The following is an 18,322-nucleotide window of genomic DNA, read 5'->3' as shown; positions in this document are numbered from 1 at the left end:
GCAACTAGAAGTTTTATCAATTGATATTAGTGGCATGTGCATTTAATAGCATACTTTTCAGTAATTACTAAAAAGGAACAAATAATCTCAAAACAGTATATTATTAAGGAAAAGAGGTCAAACATAAAATAATACATACATACTTACAATACATATTTATGGCTCCAGTTTACAGCCAAATTAATCTAAAATGAGACAAATCAGGATGATAAAAAGGGTAACCAACTGCAAAGGGACATGAGAAACTCACCTGATGAGTTGAAAACATACTTTGTTTTATTTTGGGTGACAGACACAAAAATGAATGCAATTATCAAAAGTAAATGAACTGAACACCTAAAAGCTATAATTTTATTAAATATATATTACATATATCTATTTTTAAATATGTTTATTAGATAAAAAACACTCTCTACTTTCCATACATGGCTGGCCAGTTTTCCCAACACCATTTATTAAACAGGGAATCCTTTCCCTATTGCTTGTTTTTGTCAGGTTTATCAAAGATCAGATGGTTGTAGATACATTGTGTTGCCTCTGAGGCCTCTGTTCTGTTCCATTGGTCTATATCTCTGTTTTGGTGCCAGTACCATGCTGTTTTGATTACTGTAGCCTTGTAGTATAGTTTGAAGTCCAGTAGCGTGATGCCTCCTGCTTTGTTCTTTTTGCTTAGAATTGGCTTGGCTATGCAGACTCTCTTTTGGTTCCATATGAAGTTTAAAGTGGTTTTTTTTCAGCTCTGTGAAGAAGGTTATTGGTAGCTTGATGAGAATAGCGCTGAATCTGTAAATTACTTTGGGCAATGTGGCTATTTTCACGATATTGATTCTTCCTAACCATGAACATGGAATGTTTCTCCATCTGTTTGTGTCCTCTTTTACTTCATTGAGCAGTGGTTTGTAGTTCTCCTTGAAGAATTCCTTTATGTTCCTTGTTAGTTGTGTTCCTAGGTATTTTATTCTCTTTGTAGCAATTGTGAATGGCAGTTCATTCTTGTTTTGGCTCGCTGTTATTAGTGTATAAGAATGCTTGTGATTTTTGCACATTGATTTTTGTTTCCTGAGACTTTGCTGAAGTTGCTATCAGTTTCAGGAGATTTTGGCCTGAGACGCTGGAGAGGATGTGGAGAAATAGGAACACTTTTACACTGTTGGTGAGAGTGTAAATTGTTCAACCATTGTGGAAGACAGTGTGGCGATTCCTCAAGGACCTAGAAACAGAAATTTCATTTGACCCAGCAATCCCATTACTGGGTATATATCCAAAGGATTATAAATCATTCTACTATAAGGACACATGCACACAAATGTTCATTGCAGCACAGTTTACAATAGCAAAGACCTGGAATCAACCCAAATGCCCAACGATGATAGACTGGACAGGGAAAATGTGGCACATATACACCATGGAATGTTATACAGCCATCAAAAATGACAAGTTCATATCCTTTGTAGGGACCTGGATGAACCTGGAAACCATCATTCTCAGCAAACTCACACAAGAACAGAAAATCAAACACCGCATGTTCTCACTCATAGGTGGGCGTTGAACAATGAGAACACATAGACACAGGGAGGGGAGCATCAAACACTAGGGTCTGTTGGGGGGAAATAGGGGACGGAGAGTGGGGGGTGGGGAGTTAGGGAGAGATAGCATGGGGAGAAATGCCAGATATAGGTGAAGGGGAGGAAGGCAGCAAATCACATTGCCATGTGTGTAACTATGCAGCAATTTTGCATGTTCTTCACATGTACCCCAAAACCTAAAATGCAATAAAAAAGATGGATCTTAACCCAATATTTTAATAACTTATTGGGAGGGGGAGTTTGGGTTTCTTAACCATCTAGACTGGCACTGCCCAATATGGTGGCTGTTAGCCATATGCAGCTGTTGAACACCTAAAACGTGGTTGGTCTGATTTAAAAATACACATCAGATTTTAAGACTTAGTATGAGCAAAAGAATGTAAAATATATCACTAATAAATTTTATATTGATATCCTATTAAAATGACAATATTTTAGATCTACTGGGTTACATAAAAATATTTTATTAAAATTTTAAAAAAGCACTCTCTAAGCCATTATATCTCTTTTTGAAAAGTAACAAACTAAATATACTGAAAATAAAAACAATTAAGTTAAGTAAATTTACATGGACTATTGTATGGTTTTTCAAAAGGATAGATGCTATAGATACCAGAATAAAAAAAATATGAAAAATATCTCACCTGATTTTTTACACTGGTTTACTATGGACTATTTTTAGTTTACAATTAGACCCAAGTGACTCAGGTAGTGTGAAATAGCTCTTAAGCCATGTACTATTTTGCTGATATTCAAATTTGAGCCAAACACACCATGAGGCTTATATGCAAAAGTCACTAAGTTCTTGTAACAGTTCTTTACTGCAAATATGCCTTCATTTTTAATTTGACCATTGCACTTCTCTTAGCTAAGGTGGCATATTGAAAAATGTGATCTCTTTTGGCAAATACCTTCAAAAAAGTTGGAAACTCCTAGGCAGAAGTTGAAGAGATAGGATTTAACAACATAATCCTCAACTTGTCAGGATGGTCTTAATATCTATCAATAGAAAGATTTATCTTTTATATACTGTCGTATCATTGTATGCCTTTTTAAAATTACTTAACGAAGTTTTAAATTATAATTTTTCAGGGTGTGTTTTTGATTAACCATTTTGAAGGCATGACTGTCTCTTGTTTCCTTCATCATTAGTATCCTAATCGCTGAAGGTAGTATCTGGCATATAATGAGAAAATAGAAATGTTTTCAAATAACTGGTAAAATAATGAATGAAAAATAATGTTTCTTAGGAAGTAGTAGGGAAGGAAATGTCTCCCTCTCCTCCCAAGTTAGTCTGTCGAAGTCCTAGTCTCAATGATACTATATTTGGATATAGAGTCTTAAAAAATTAAGGTTAAATAAGGTTTTAAGGATACCCTAATCCAAAAGGATTTGTGTTCTTATAGGAAGAGAAAGATTCTGGGAGTGCACATCACAGAGGAAAGACCACATGAGGACACCACGAGAACGTAACCATCTGCATGCCAGACAGAGAGGCCTCACTAGAAACTATCTAGCAACACTCTTATTTCAGACTTCTAGCCTCCAGATGTGTAAAAAAAAAATGTATTCAGTTTAGATCACACAGTCTGTTGTCCACTGTTCTAGCAGCTCTAGCCAACTAATATAAGGAAAAATAAATAATCAATTTACAAACTAGATGCTAATTTTATCTCAGAATTTTGAGAGCAGCAGGTATCTTATGGTATTTGTTCCTCGAACATCAAGCATACTGATTCTTCATTACAAGCTAACATCACTTTTCCATAAACATTTGTTACATGTAGAGTTCAGACAAAATTCTACACGTCTCTTTAATTGTTTTATTCCTTGATTAGTATCAGATTGAGCTATGTTAATAGGAGAAAAGTGCACTATTAACTAGAGTAAAATTACTGTTCTCACCATACATGCTTAAGAAGACAAAGGTATAAGACTAATAGCTTGTTACTTCTCATAGAGAAATGCAGAGATTTATATGTGTGCAAATAAATGGAAGTATTTCAGTACACATTTGTTTACCATCTGTCTTTAGATGGTGATTTGCAAACACTGATGGTTCAGTACAACAATAAGAGTTTTCTACCACTTTAGAATAATGAATAACAATAAGACACTTCTATATTTAGAGAGGATACAGAGTGATGAAGAAGGACTTGAATCTGTTTTGCATCTGAGAGGACAAAAAGCATCCTAGTGTCTATTCTTTCTTCCTATTTGTATATGGGCATTTTATAAACAAAATATTCATGTTACTAATATCTATTTATGTGTTTTAGATGAAGATCAAGGTTTTAGACAAAAAACCCAATCATTGATTTCTTCAATAATAATTGAATTTTAAAATCTACATCTTCTATAAGAAAAAAGAGAATTACAGGTAAACACATAAAATATTTATAATCAAATGCTAAATATTTATTTTGCTTTTATTTGAAATATTTCCAGTACTCATCAAAGTTTGATTGCTCTGCCTAATGCCTTAAAAACAATGATGTTTTTTCCAAAACGAGGGTCACTTTTAACATGATTTTTGAATCACTTTCTCTAGGATTTACATCTAAAGAAACATGAAATAATGCATGTTGTACAATTTAACATGAAAGAATATTTGTTATTTGGAATTATTTATTTGAGTTGATTTGAAAGGTTTACAAATCTAGATCCATTTTGTTTAAAGTTAACATATTCATTTCAAACTTGTGTGCATATTTCTGAGGCTATTTTGAAGCTTTCAATTTTCATACCAATATAAAAATAATTTTTACATTATGATGAAGATAAATTGTTAGATTAACTTGATGCTCTTGAATTCTATCTAAATTCAAATTTACTAATGTATTTTAACTTTGTTTTCAGAAAATAGATATACATATAAGAAGATAATTTTGACACGTTTTACTCCTGGTAATTATGAATATTGGTATACATTATATATGCTTTGCTTTGGCAGAGTTGAACGACATGATGAAAATAATCATATATAGTGACCTCTTGAAATATGTTATTGCCATTTACCTAGGTGTTCATTTTGACAACGTTCATTCTAGCACATGTTACTATGATATTTATATTTTTATTTTGTTTTACTGTTTTGTTGTTATTTGGTTCATTTTTTGTCTTGTATTTTAGAGGAGATATTTTATAAATATTAAATATAAATTATATTGACTTACATAGTTTTCTAAATGCTCTATTTGACAGTAAAGATAAAGCCCATCCTGTCAAAAAGAGAGATTATTTAGAAAAATATAGAGAAACAATTTTTAATCTGTGTAAGCTGCTGAGGCAATCAGAAATAGAGAGCCAAGAACTGGAAATAGCCCTTAACAATAAATCTAACAAAATATGCATGAACTCTACACTTACTCAATTTTTCTCACAGTACATCTCTGGATATCATACATGAAGAAGTGATGAAATGACTCTGAAAGATACAGAGAAGAAGGTAGACTGTCTAGGGACTCTAGGATTTGTGGAACGACCCGGTCAAGTTCTTGTTTGTTGCTTATTTTGTTGTTTGGTTTCTTTTTGTTTTGGGGACGTTTTTGCATGTAATATATCCATGAACAAACTGAGTCGGCAAATAACATATTAAATCACATGAATTGTAATATCTGCTATTTATAATTTATCAAAAATTTTATCAAATAATGAAAATTATTCATTGGGAAAAACTTATTTTATAGATACTTCATATAATAATGGATACTTCATATAATAATCTTCCATGTGATAGCAATATGAATAATTATTTGAATATGTTTTAACTCACTCGCCATCAGGGAAATGCAAATAAAATCATCATATGATGTCACTCACCATCTACAGAACAAAAGAAGATGCCAAGCATTGTTAAAGATGTGAAACAATTTGCCCTCTCATAGATTGCTTGTAGAAGTGATATAACCTCTACAGGAAAGTATATGACAGTAGCTACTAATATTGAACGTATACATATGGCAGAGCCCTGGAACTCTATGTACCTAAAGGATATATATCCAACAAAATGTATTGATTTGTTTAATTTCCTTACAAATTCTGCATGTTAGACCTTTGTCATATGCATAGTTTACAAATATTTTCTCCCATTCTGTAAGATGCCTTTTACTCTGTTGATAATTTCTTCCGCTTTGCAGAAGTTTTAGTTTGATTAGGTGGTCCCACTTGTCAATTTTGTTTTTGTTACAGCTGCTTTGGGAACTTACCAAAAGCTTTTATTCAAGGCTGATGTAAGGAAGGGTAGGTCCTAGGATTTATCCTAGGATATTTATAGTGTGATATCTTACATTTAAATATTTAACTAATCTTAATTTTTTATGTGCTTAAAGGTAAGGGTTCAGTTTCATTCTATTTTATATGGCTAGCCAGTTATTTCAGAGTAGTTTGTTGAATAGGGAGTCCTTTTCCTGTTACTTGTTTTGTCAGTCTTGCTGAAGATCAGATGGGTGTAAATGTGTGGCTTTATTTCTGAGTTTTGTAACCTGTTCCATTGGTCTATGTGTCTGTTTTTGCACCAGTACCATGCTGTTTTGGTTACTATAGCTTTATGGTAATTTGAAGTTGGTGAGTGTGATGCCTCTGGCTTTGTTTGTTTTTTTAGAATTGCTTTGGCTATTCAGGCTCTGTTTTGGTTCTATATTGTATTAGGCAGGGTTTTCCAAAGGGACAGAACTGGCAGGATACATGTTTATAGGAAAGAAAATTTATTAAGGAGAATTGGCTCACACAATTATCAGGCAAAGTCCCACAATAGGCTGTCTGCAAACTGAGGAAGAGAGAAGCCAGTAGTGGTTCAGTCCAAGTTCAAAAGCCTCAAAAGCAGGAAAGCTGACAGTGTAGTCTTCAGTCTGTGGCTGCAGGCCTGAGAATCCCCAGCAAACCACTGGTGTAAGTCCAAGATTCCAAAAGCCAAAAGCCCTGGAGTCAGATGTCCAAGAGAAGTAGGAATGGACTGAAGCATCCAGTAAGGAAGAAAGACAAAAGCCAGAAGACTCAGCAAGCCAGTTCATCCCACCTTCTTCCACCTGCTTTGTTCTAGCCACACTGGCAGCTGATTGGATGGTGCCCATTCACATTGAGGGTGGATCTTCCTCCTCCAATCCACTGACTCAAATGTCATTCTCCTCTGGTAACACCCTCACAGACACACCCAAAAACATTACTTTATCAGCTATCTAGGCATCCTTAAATCTTGTCAAGTTAGCACTTTATTAACTATCACACACATGAATGTTAGAATAGTTTCTTCTAAGTCTGTGAAGAATGACATTGGCATAGAAATAATATTGACTCTATAAATAACTTTGGTCACTACGACCATTTAATAATATTTATTTTTCCAATCCATAAGCACATAATTTTTTTCCATTTATTTCTGTTGTCTCAGATTTCTTTCAGCATGTTTATATTTATCTTTGTGGAGATATTTAACCTCTTCGGTTAGGTATGTTCCCAGGTATTTCATATTCTTTCTGGATGGAAATTTCTTTTCTTACCTGAATTTTCTGGCTGGGACTTTCAATGCAATGTTAAATAGGAGTAGGAAGAGTCAACAATCTTGTCTTTTTCTAGTCCTCAAAGGGAATATTTCTAGCTTTTGCCCATTTGTTATAATGTTGGCTGTGGGTTTGTGATAGATGATTCATTATTAAGAGATATGTTCCTTCAATGCCTACTCTGTTGAGGGTTTTTATTATGAAGGGATGGTGGATTTTATCAAAAGACATCTTCTGCCCGTATTGAGATAATCATGTGGTTTGTTTTGTTTTGTTTTGTTTTGTTTTGATTCTGTTTATGTAGTGAATTACATTTATTGATCTGTTAAGTCCACACTTCTTGCATCACAGGAATGATGCTGACTTGATTAAAATGTGTTACGTTTATGATGTAATTCTGGATTCAGTTAGCTAGTATTTTGTTATGGATTTTTGTATTTAAGTTAATAAGGGGTATTGACCTGAAGTTCTCCTTTTTTGCTGTGTCTGCACCAGATTTTGGTATTAGACTGATGCTGGATTCATAAAATTAGTTAGGGAGGAGTCTCTCCTCAATTTTTTGGAATAGTTTCAGTAGGGATGATGCCAGTTTTTAATACATCTGGTAGAATTCAACTGTGCATCCATCTGGTCCAGAGCTTTTTTTGATTGGTAGGTTTTTTGTCCAGTATGTGTATGTGTATATATATACACATACACATACACACACACACACACACACACACACACGTATATACATATGATTTTTGAGTGTATTTTATTTTTGCACTCCAGGATGCAGTGAAGATGGTGCAGGTTTATCTTCACACCAAAGGCCCTCAGTGTCGAGATGACTCCCAGCCTGAGGAGGGCTGAGGCATCCTGAATTTTGAGTGGTCAAGGTTTAGGTCTAAGAAGGTGTACATGGTGTAGTCATGATGCTAGAGGTCTGTGTAGGTAGTTTTGTCAAATGGCTCAGCTCTTTTATATATGTATATATACATATATCTTTGTTAGTTTTCTGCCTAACATATATATATATTACTGATACCATTTCAGAGCTCAGCATTGGTCTATACCGGGTTTCAATTTCTTCTTGATTCAATCTTAGAAGGTGTGTGTTTCCAGAAATGTGTATATTTCCACTTGATTTTCTGATTTGTGTGCATAGAATTGTTCATTGATTTTTCTGAGACTCATTTGCATTTCTATGGGATTAGTTGTAATGTCACAATTGTCATTTCTGATTGCACTTATCTGAATTTTTTAAATCTAGCTTGCAGTATACCAACCTTGTTCATTTTTCTTAAGAATCAACTTTTGATTTCATTGATCTTTTGTAGAGATGTTTGCATCTCAATTTTCTTCTTTACTTCTCTAAATTTAGTTATTTATTTTCTTCTGCTACCTTTGAGGTTGCTTTTGTTTTGTTTTTGTTGTTGTTGTTTTCCTTAGTTCTTTTAGGTACAAATTTAGATTGTTAATTGAGATTTTTCTAACTTCTTGATGATAGGATCTGGTGGTACAAACTCTCCCCTTAATACTGGCTTTAGCTGCATCCCACAGATTTTAGTAAGTTGTGTTCTTATTTTCATTAATTTCAAAGAAATTTTTTATTTCTTTTTTATTGTACTTTAGGTTCTGGGGAACATGTGCAGATCATGCAGGATTGTTGCATAAGTACATACATGGCAAAGTGGTTTGCTGCCTTCATCTCCCATCACCTATATCTGGTATTTCTCCCCTTGTTAGCCCTTGCCACCCTCCCCACCCCACATTATCCCTCCCCTAGACCCCTAAATGATTGCAGTATGTGATGCTTCCCTCCCTGTGTCCATGTGTTCTAATTGTTCAACACCTGCCTATGAGTGATAACATGCGGTGTTTGGTTTTCTGTTCTTGTGTTAGTTTGCTGAGACTCAGGGTTTCCAGATTCATCCATGTCCCTACGAAGGACACAAACTCATTGTTTTTTTGGCTGTGTAATATTCCATGGTGTATATGTGTCACATTTTCCTTATCCAGTCTATCACTGATGGACATTTGGGTTGGTTCCAGGTCTTTGCTATTGTAAGCAGTGCCGCAATGAACATACATGTGCATGTGTCTTTATAATAGAACAAATTTATAATTCTTTGGGTATACACCCAGTAATGGGATTGCTAGGTCAAATGGTATTTCTGTTTCCAGGTCCTTGAGGAATTGCCACACTGTCTTCCACAATGGTTGAACTAATTTGCACTCCAATCAACAGTGTAAAAGTGTTCCTATTTCTCCACATCTTCTCCAGCATCTGTTTTCTCCAGAATTTTTAATGATCACCATTCTAATTGGTGTGAGATAGTATATCAATGTGGTTTTGATTTGCATTTCTCTAATGACCAGTGGATGATGAACATTTTTTAATATGTTTGTTGGCCTCATAGATATTTGTAAAATATCTGTTCAGATCTTTTGCCTACTTTTGAATGGTTTTGTTTGTTTCTTTCTTGTAAATCTATTCTAGTTCTTTGTAGATTCTGGATATTAGCCCTTTGTCAGATGGGTAGATTGCAAAATTTTTTTCCCATTCTATTGGTTGCCAGTTCACTCTAACGATTGTTTCCTTTGCTGTACAGAAGCTCTGGAGTTTTGTTAGCTCCCATTTGTCTATTTTGGCTTTTGTTGCCATTGCTTTGGGTGTTTTAGGCATGAAGTCCTTGCCTATGCCTATGTCCTGAATGATTTTGCCTAGGTTTTCTTCAAGTGTTTTTATGGTATTAGGTCTTATGTTTAGATCTTTAAACCATCTGGAGTTAATTTTAGTGTAAGGTGTTCAGAATGGGTCCAGTTTCTGCTTTCTGCACATTGCTAGCCAGTTTTCTCAACACCATTTATTAAACAGGGAATCTTTTCCCATTGCTTGTTTTTGTGAGGTTTGTCAAAGATCAGATGGTTGTAATGTGTGGTATTGCTTCTAAGGCCTCTGTTCTGTTCCATTTGTCTATGTCTCTGTTTTGGTACCAGTACCATGCTGTTTTGATTATTGTGGCCTTGTAGTATAATTTTAAGTCAGGGAGCATGATGACTCCAGCTTTGTTCTTTTTGCTTAGGATTGTTTTTATTTCTATCTCAATTTTGATTTTCACCAGGGAGTCATTCAGGAACACATTGTTTAATTTTCATGAGTTTGTATAGTTTTCAGAGAGGTTCTTCATACAGATTTCTGTTTTTATTTCAAAATAATCTGAGAGTATGCTTGAATGATTTTAATTGTTTTGAATTTATCCAGACTTGTTTTGTGACCGAGCATGTGGTTGATTTTAGAATATGCTGTGTGTGCAGTTGAGAAGAATATATATTCTCTGTTGCTGGCTTGAGTTTTCTGTAGACTTCTGTTAGGTCCAGTTGACCAAGTGCCTAGTTTATGTCCAGAATTATTTTGTTAGTTTTCTGCCTTGATTATCTCTGTAATGCTGTCAATGAGATGATAAGTTCTCTCACTGTTATTGTGTGGTCCTCTATGTCTTTTTGTAGGCCAAGAAGAACTTGTTTTATGAATCTGGAAAATCCATTATTGAGTGTTTATATATTAAGAATACTGAAGTCTCCTTATTGGATTGAACTCTTCTAATGTCCTTCTTAATATTTATTGGTTTAAAATCTGTATTATCTGATATAAGAAGAGCAACTCCTACTCTTTGTTGTTTTTTATTTGCAAGGTCGATTTTCCTCTATCCCTGTACTTTGAGCTTGTGTGTGTCATTCCATGTGAGATGGGTCTTTTTAAGGTAACACATATGGTTGAGTCTTGTCTTTTTATCCAGTTGGCCACTCTAAGCCTTTTAAGTGATTTAGTCCATTTACATTCAGGGTTAGAATTGCTATGTGAGATTTGTCTTCATATTGTTAGCTGGTTGTTATATAGAATTGACTGTATAGTTGCTTTATATTTCCTTTGGGAAATGTGCTTAAGTGTGCTTTTGTGTTAGCAGTTCATTTTTTTTTTTTTCGGTTCCATGTTTAGCACTCCCTTAAGTACCTCTGGTAAGGCTGATCTAATTGAAATGAATTTCCTCTACATTTTCTTGCTCGAGAAAGATTTTAATTCTCCTTCACTAATAAAGTTTAGTTTGGCAGGATATGAAATTCTTAGTTAGAATGTTTCCTTAAATGTGATGAAAATAGACTCCCAATCTCTTCTGGTTTGTAAAGTTTCTGCTGAGAAGTCTCCTGCTACCCTGATGGCATTCCCTCTGTACATGATTTGACCCTTCTCTCTAGCTGCCTTTAATTTTATTATTTTATTTTTTATGTGTTTGCATTGTCCTTGGTGAATCTGATGACTACATGTATTGGAATTATCTTCTTGCATGGTATCTAACCAGGGTTCTGTCTATTTTTTAGACTTGTATGTCAATCACTCTAGCAAGATTAGATAAATTTTTATGAACTATATCCTCAAACATATTTTCAATATTGTTTGTTCTCTCTCTTCTCTCAGGACTACCAGTGAGTCCTAGATTTGAATTCTTTACAGAGTTCCACATTTCTCAGAGGTTTTGTTCGCATATCTTAATTCTTTATTTTTAATTTTTGTCTGATTGAGATAATTCAAAGAACTTGTCTTCAAGCTCAGAGGTTCTTTCTATGTTTCAGTCTGTTCTGCTGTTAGTAGTTCTGATTGTATCATGAAATTCTTTCAGTAAATTTTTTAACTCTAGAAGATCAGTTTCGCTCTTTTTTAAAATGGCTATTTTTTATTTCAGCTCTTAGCATTTTCCTGGATATCTTGAATTGGATGTCAACTTTTTCCTGAATCTCAATAAACTTCCTTGCCATCCAGATTCTGAATTTAATGTCTGTCACTTCAGTCACTTCTGCCTGGTTAAGAACCATTCCTGGGGAGGTACTTGATTCATTTGGAGACAAAAGTGCACTCTGGTTTTTTGAATTGCTAGAGTTCTTGTGCTGATTTTTTCTCATCTGAGAGAATTTGTGCTTTTTCAAACTGTGGTGTAATTTGATTATAGTCACTTGACTTTGTTTCTAGATTTTTCAGACAGTTAAGCCTTTGTACAGGGTCTTTATTTCTGTTTTAATCCTTGCTATTGGTTGCACAGGGGAGAATATTAGCAAAGTGGCTTTGGAGTTGTAGTTTGGGCTTTTATCCATTAGATGACACTTAAGAGTAATGGGCAGTTGATAGGTTCTTAGCCACATAGCTCCTTTGTATTTCGGGTGCTTGCAACTGTGCTCTGCAGTACAGCAAGATGAGTGGTGATGCCCCTCACCATGTTCGCCCTTGAGCCTTAAAGGAGCCCCTTCCAATCACTGGCACTGCACTTGTGTGTCCTTTGTTAGGTGTTACATGGTATGGAGCTACTTCAACGGAAGCCACCACAGGGAGATAAGCTATACCTTTTCTGGGCCAGTCCTGTGGAGGGAGGCATTCCTTGCTTCTGCAGTAGCCTATGAACCCATTGGCCCCATTTAGCTCGGTACACTGAGAGTGTGGGCTCCTCTCCCATTTGAATTTTTTGAGTGCTGGCCACAGATGTCAGCAGTGTAGCTCTGGGGTGAACTCAAGCTTTTTGTTCCTCCCTCACCCCAGAGTTTGAGGCAGCAGGGCAGTGACCTCTGCAGTGGCAATGGCAGTGGATCTGTCAGCTGTCTCTGGGAGTTGTGCTGCATAGAAACAGATTCATGGCTGATACAAGTGACAGCTGGGACAAGACAATTATGGGTCCCTGCCTGGTGAAGAACAGCGTATCTGAGAGCTCATGGGGAGAACAGTCTGTCCTCCTCTCCATAGGACAACTGAAGCACACTATAGGAGCACAAAAACAATCAGGGACTTGTTTCCTCTCTAGCTGTGGGAAGCAATGATGAGTACCACTGTGGCAGCAATGACAGAAGACCTTTCAGTTGTTTTGGGAGCTTCATCCCAGAGAAATGCAGGACTGCTACTGATTTAAGTAATCAGGTGTGGAGGGACAGCTGTACTGGGGGTCCAGGCAAGGAGAGGTGTAGAGGAGGAGCAAACTATAGTCCATCTACTTCTCAGCACCATAGATGTGGCCCCTATCCAGAGGCACACACGAGAGCCTGGGCTCCATTGTTGGCAGGGCTATTCCTGTTGGCACCAAGATATTTAGAGATCCAAAGCCTGTGGGGCTCCATGTAGGCTTGAGTAGTGGCTCTATCCAGACTCCCAACAGCTCTTCATGTGGTTCTGGAAACCAGAGGGGTCATGAGGGATCTTCTGTGCCAAGGATTGCAAAGTTCCTTGGCAGAAATGTGAGTCTCCAGATCTCTTACTCACTCACCTTTTCCCCGCAGCAGGGAGCCTCCCCAGGCTCTACGCCAATACCTGTGGGCAGTTCTCCTGCCTCTTTCCTTTCTCCTCTCTGTTGGTCACTATTCCTTCCTTGATGAATTCCAACACGGCCACCTGGGAGATCCATTAGAAAAGTTACTGCTTATTTGTCTTTCTGTTTCTTCTCTATGAGAACGGGATGCACTAGCTGCTTCTAATCAACCGTCCTTGGCATTTCTCTTCACTGGATATATTTGAAATATTATTTAACAGGCAGAATTATAAATCTTGTTGATTTAATATGAGGAATAAACCCATAAATGTTTAATGTAATTTTCTTCTCTCTTATGACATTCTTTGAAATGCATAATTCATTATCAAGTCATGAGAATAAATGCCAGAAGAAAAATGTATGGTTATAAGTGTCATATCAGTGTTAGCAGGACAGGAAAGTATAATCCAGCATGGATTTTCAAAGCTGAATGATAGTCCTTCTTCAAAGAATATTTTTGTTTGCTATTTTTTTTTTTTTTTTTTACATCTGAAGAATGAGCTTGGCCTAAATCACCGGTGCAGAACTCCAGAGAATAATTTAACTCTAAAGAAAATGTGATTAAACCAAAGGATTGTGTGTTTATTTCATAACAGAGGTAGAGGGAAACATTTCAATTAAGCTGTTTATTTTCACTTTGCACTTTTCTCTTTCTTCCCTAATCATCAAAGAATTTTACTGTTGCTTCGTCTGCTCTGTTCATTTGATTTTTCCCCATGCATGGTAAAGCAGCTGTTTATACCTTCTTAGTCTCAATTTTTTCCAGGTGACTGGATTCACAAGGAGTGCATTTGTTTTTGCTATGCCTGAGGCCCTGTTTCCTTCCATAGAGTTTGATAAATCTTGGTTGGTGGCTACCAGATTCTTGATTAGACAGTATTTTCCTTTTTTATATGGATTTCTACACTTGGTCTTAGCCAAAAGTCTAATAAGAGATTTTTTATATGGCTGTCTTATTTGTGAAATGATTTTTATTAAAAATGCATATGCAAGACAAATAGTTTGTTGTCCTGAATACTATTGAAACTCTGTATTTCATAAGTCTAAGAAAAGTCATTTTTAAACAAAGGCAGGCCACGAAATAAGAATTCAGAAGGCATTTTTAAAACCAGTAATAATTAGCACTCTGATATTCAAGTTTTTCGGGGCTAAATAGAGAAAAGAAGAATACCATTCCTTACCTTAAATACTTGATTGGCAATAAATAATGTGATATGAATAATATGAAAGGACACTTCAAACTGTATTTTTACAGGTACCTCCAAACATATACAGTGCCCTTATGCTGTCCTTGAAGGTGTCGTACACCAAGATATATGAAGCTTCAGTACCACATTTATTGACCAATCTACAGAATATTGAGTAGGATTAAAATGTAGGTTACTAAACTACATTTTCACAAGAATTGCTTTATTGTACTCTGCAGGAAGTATAATGGCATCTAGTTTAACTTCACACTTCTAACAGAATGGGGCTTTTTATTCAATTCCATATCCCTTTTTCTTATCAAGTAGAAAAAAGCTGACACTTTAAGTACAAGGCTGCTCAAGCAGTTACCACGCACAGAGTTTTTTGCTTAGAGTAGCACTTTTTTTTTCTTTGTATATTTAGAGTAGCACTTTTCAATCAGGGACGAATATCAGAGTTACCTAGGGAGCTTCTCAGGCTGCACATACCATGGAGTTATTCCAAAGAATATAGTGAAAAGGTAGATAGTTTAATTAGTAAGAATATGTTTTTTCAAATGAGTTCACCTAGTTTGAGTCTTGGCTTTCTCATGGATTGACTCACTGCTTATACTCATGATATCTCGATTACTTAATGCAAAATGAATATGATCATGGCATCTATAGCACTAGATTAGCTGCTTTATTTCTTTCTAACTAGAAATAAAGATGACTTTCAATGAAACTTTTTTTAAATAAAGTTATTCTGGAGACATTGCTTATAAGAAAAAATTATATTGGCTCCTTGTATTAGTATTCCTTTGTTATTGTGACAAATATCAGAAAGCTAAACAACACAAATTGTCTTTGTATTTTGTAGGTCAGAGTATGACAAAGGTCTTAAGGGGCTAAAATCAAGGTGTTTTCAGGGCTGTGTTTCTTTTTTGGGCCTCTAAACAAATTTTATTTCCTTGCCTTTTCAAGCTTCTTAAGTCCAGTTGTTTCATCTCCAAAACCAGCAATATTGTGTCTCTGTGTCCCCTTTGTTCATACTCACATCTCTCTTTGACTTTCTTTCACTTTAAGACACTTTGTGATTGCATTGGATCCACCTAGACTATTTTTCCCTGTTTTTAAATCTGCTGATTAGCAACCTAATTCTAACTGCACCCAGAGTCCCCCTTTGCCATGTAAAACATCATATTCATCAACTCTCAATATTAGCATGTGAGCATTTTGGAAGAACCATTATTTTGCCTACTTCACTTTTTAAGAAAAGGCATGTCTTGGCATCCTAGGCAAACTCTCAACATTTAGAGGGCATCATGAATTTCTTTGGCAGATTATGCCATTGCAAAAACTGGCATTTTGTGGGAATTTGAGTGTTCACCCCAGCTATCCAAAGCAGTCCTCACTCAGAGTATTGCTAAAACTCCTGCAGAGGTTACATTATATGAAAGGTTTCCTTAAAATTGTCTTATCTTGGCTGAGAGCAGTGGCTCACACCTATAATCCTAGCACTTTGGGAGACCCAGGAGGGTGGATTGGCTGAGGTCACAAGTTTGAGACCAGCTTGACCAACATGGTCACACCCGTCTCAACTAAAAATAGAAAAATTAGCCAGGTGTAGTGGTGGGTGCCTGTAATCCCAGGTAATCAGGAGGCTGAGGTAGGAGAATGGCTTGAACTTGGAAGGCAGACGTTGCAGTGAGCCGAGATTGTGACACTGTACACCAGCCTGAATGACAAAGCAAGATTCTGTCTTGGAAAAAAAAAAAAAAAAAAAAAAAAAAAGGTCTTATGTGCTTCAGAAAGGTTCTCACAATGTGCACACAGTAACTTCTGAATATATTGTTCTTAAGTATGCACATTAAATTGCATGAAATTCTCATCACAGGATTCTTGTATTTTGTTCATCTAGTACAATTTGAATTTAAATCATGTTTCAGGATATTGGAAGAAGATAAATAGATAGATAAATAGATAGATAGATCTGTAGATACAGTGCTAATTCCTGATCACAAAACAAGTTCCAATATCCAGTTTAGAAAAAAACATGTATTAATTAATTTTTGTGGAATTTTAAAGAGGCAGTATATGTTAATTAACATACACAGTAATCAGAACTGCATGATAAATATGACAGCTAGAAGAAAATAATAAAAACTGAGATACTGACTTCATTATTAACCAATAAGCCAATTAATTTGCTCTTTGCAGAAAATGAGGCTGCAAATCCCTGTTAGATATTCCTCTTCCTTCCACTTCCTACTATTATCTTGGTTAATTTTAATATAATGACTCATTTCATGGTTTAGTTTTACATGTGCTTCTTCTCTTCAACTTCAGAGATTCTCACTTTGACCTCACTTCAGTAATTGACTATTGTAGTCACACTTAAAATGCATAGCTCACAATATATAAAAATGTGAGCTCAAAATGAATTAAAACTTAAATGTAAGAGCTAAGACTATAAAAATCAGAGAAGAAAACAAAAGTGTTAACATATTTTAGTTGAACATTTTTATAATTGTAGTAAATAAAAATAGAATAAATGCTCTCACTCATAAGTGGGTGTTTAACAATGAGAACATGTGGACTCAGGAAGAGGAGCATCACACACTGCAGGCAGTTTGGGGGGTAGGGGAGAGACAGCAGGGGGTGGGGAGGGAGGGGAGGGTGGGGAAGGATAACATGGGAGAACTGCCAGATATAGTATGCACCTAAAGTAAAATTAATAAATTAAAAAAAAGAATAAATCCTCCTGTTCATTAAATGGTACTGTAGACCGTATTTTGTCCCTACAATGTTGAAACCCTAACCCCCAGTGCGATGATTGGAAGATAGGACTTTTAGCAGTTAATTAAGATTACATAGAGGGAAAGTGTCGAGATGGCCAACTTAACACAGTCAGCTTAACTCACCCACTGAGATAACAGATTATTAAGAAGATGGGCACATTCTGAATTGACCTTTGGAAAGAAGACATTGAAAGAGGACAGAAGAGGACACAGACCCTGGGTTGCAAGAGAAGGAAGCTGGAAACCCTGCACAGGGTCACCAACTAGCTGGAACAGTTGCAGTTAATCAGGTCATGGGCACCCATTCTCTAAGGCTTGCCATACTCCTCTAGGAAACTTTAGGACTTATTGATTGCCAGACCTGGACAGAGTAGGGCTATCTAGCCCGTCAGATAGGGCAAGTATGATCTGAGCAATCCCTGTCTGCTGTTCTATCTCTGAGTCCCTCCCTAGCCACATTCACTTGCAGTGAAGCTGCAGATGCCTAGGAGAGGAGCGTGCCAGTAGCCACCCCCATACCTCTTTGCCAGGAGACCCTGCTTAACAGTCTGAGAGCCTTTGCAGGTGGGCATCTACTAGTGTGCATTTACCCTCACCTGGTCCCTTCTGCTTTGCTGGTGCCCACACATACTAAACCCATTGGCTGTCCCACCACTGCAGTGCAGGCACACATGGGACCCACCATCACCCCACTGGTGGTGCACACATACAGAGAGACCCATGACACTCTGCCAATGCTGCACTGAAGCACTTTTGCCAACATCCTCCCATCATAGTGTTATTGTCAGTGGACTGGGAACACCTCATCCCTTCCAGTGCAGTATGTGTTTAACCTTGAGGGTCCAGGGAAAAAAGGTGCAGGCCTGGTCATACCCTCTTAGGGATAGATCAGGCAGCCCAGGAATGCTGAGCTAAGCTTTGGTCCCTGAAATCACCCAGAAA

Source organism: Saimiri boliviensis, chromosome 6, assembly GCF_048565385.1.
Source record: "Saimiri boliviensis isolate mSaiBol1 chromosome 6, mSaiBol1.pri, whole genome shotgun sequence".
NCBI classification, from domain to species: Eukaryota; Metazoa; Chordata; class Mammalia; order Primates; family Cebidae; genus Saimiri; species Saimiri boliviensis.
This window is presented reverse-complemented; position numbering follows the sequence as displayed.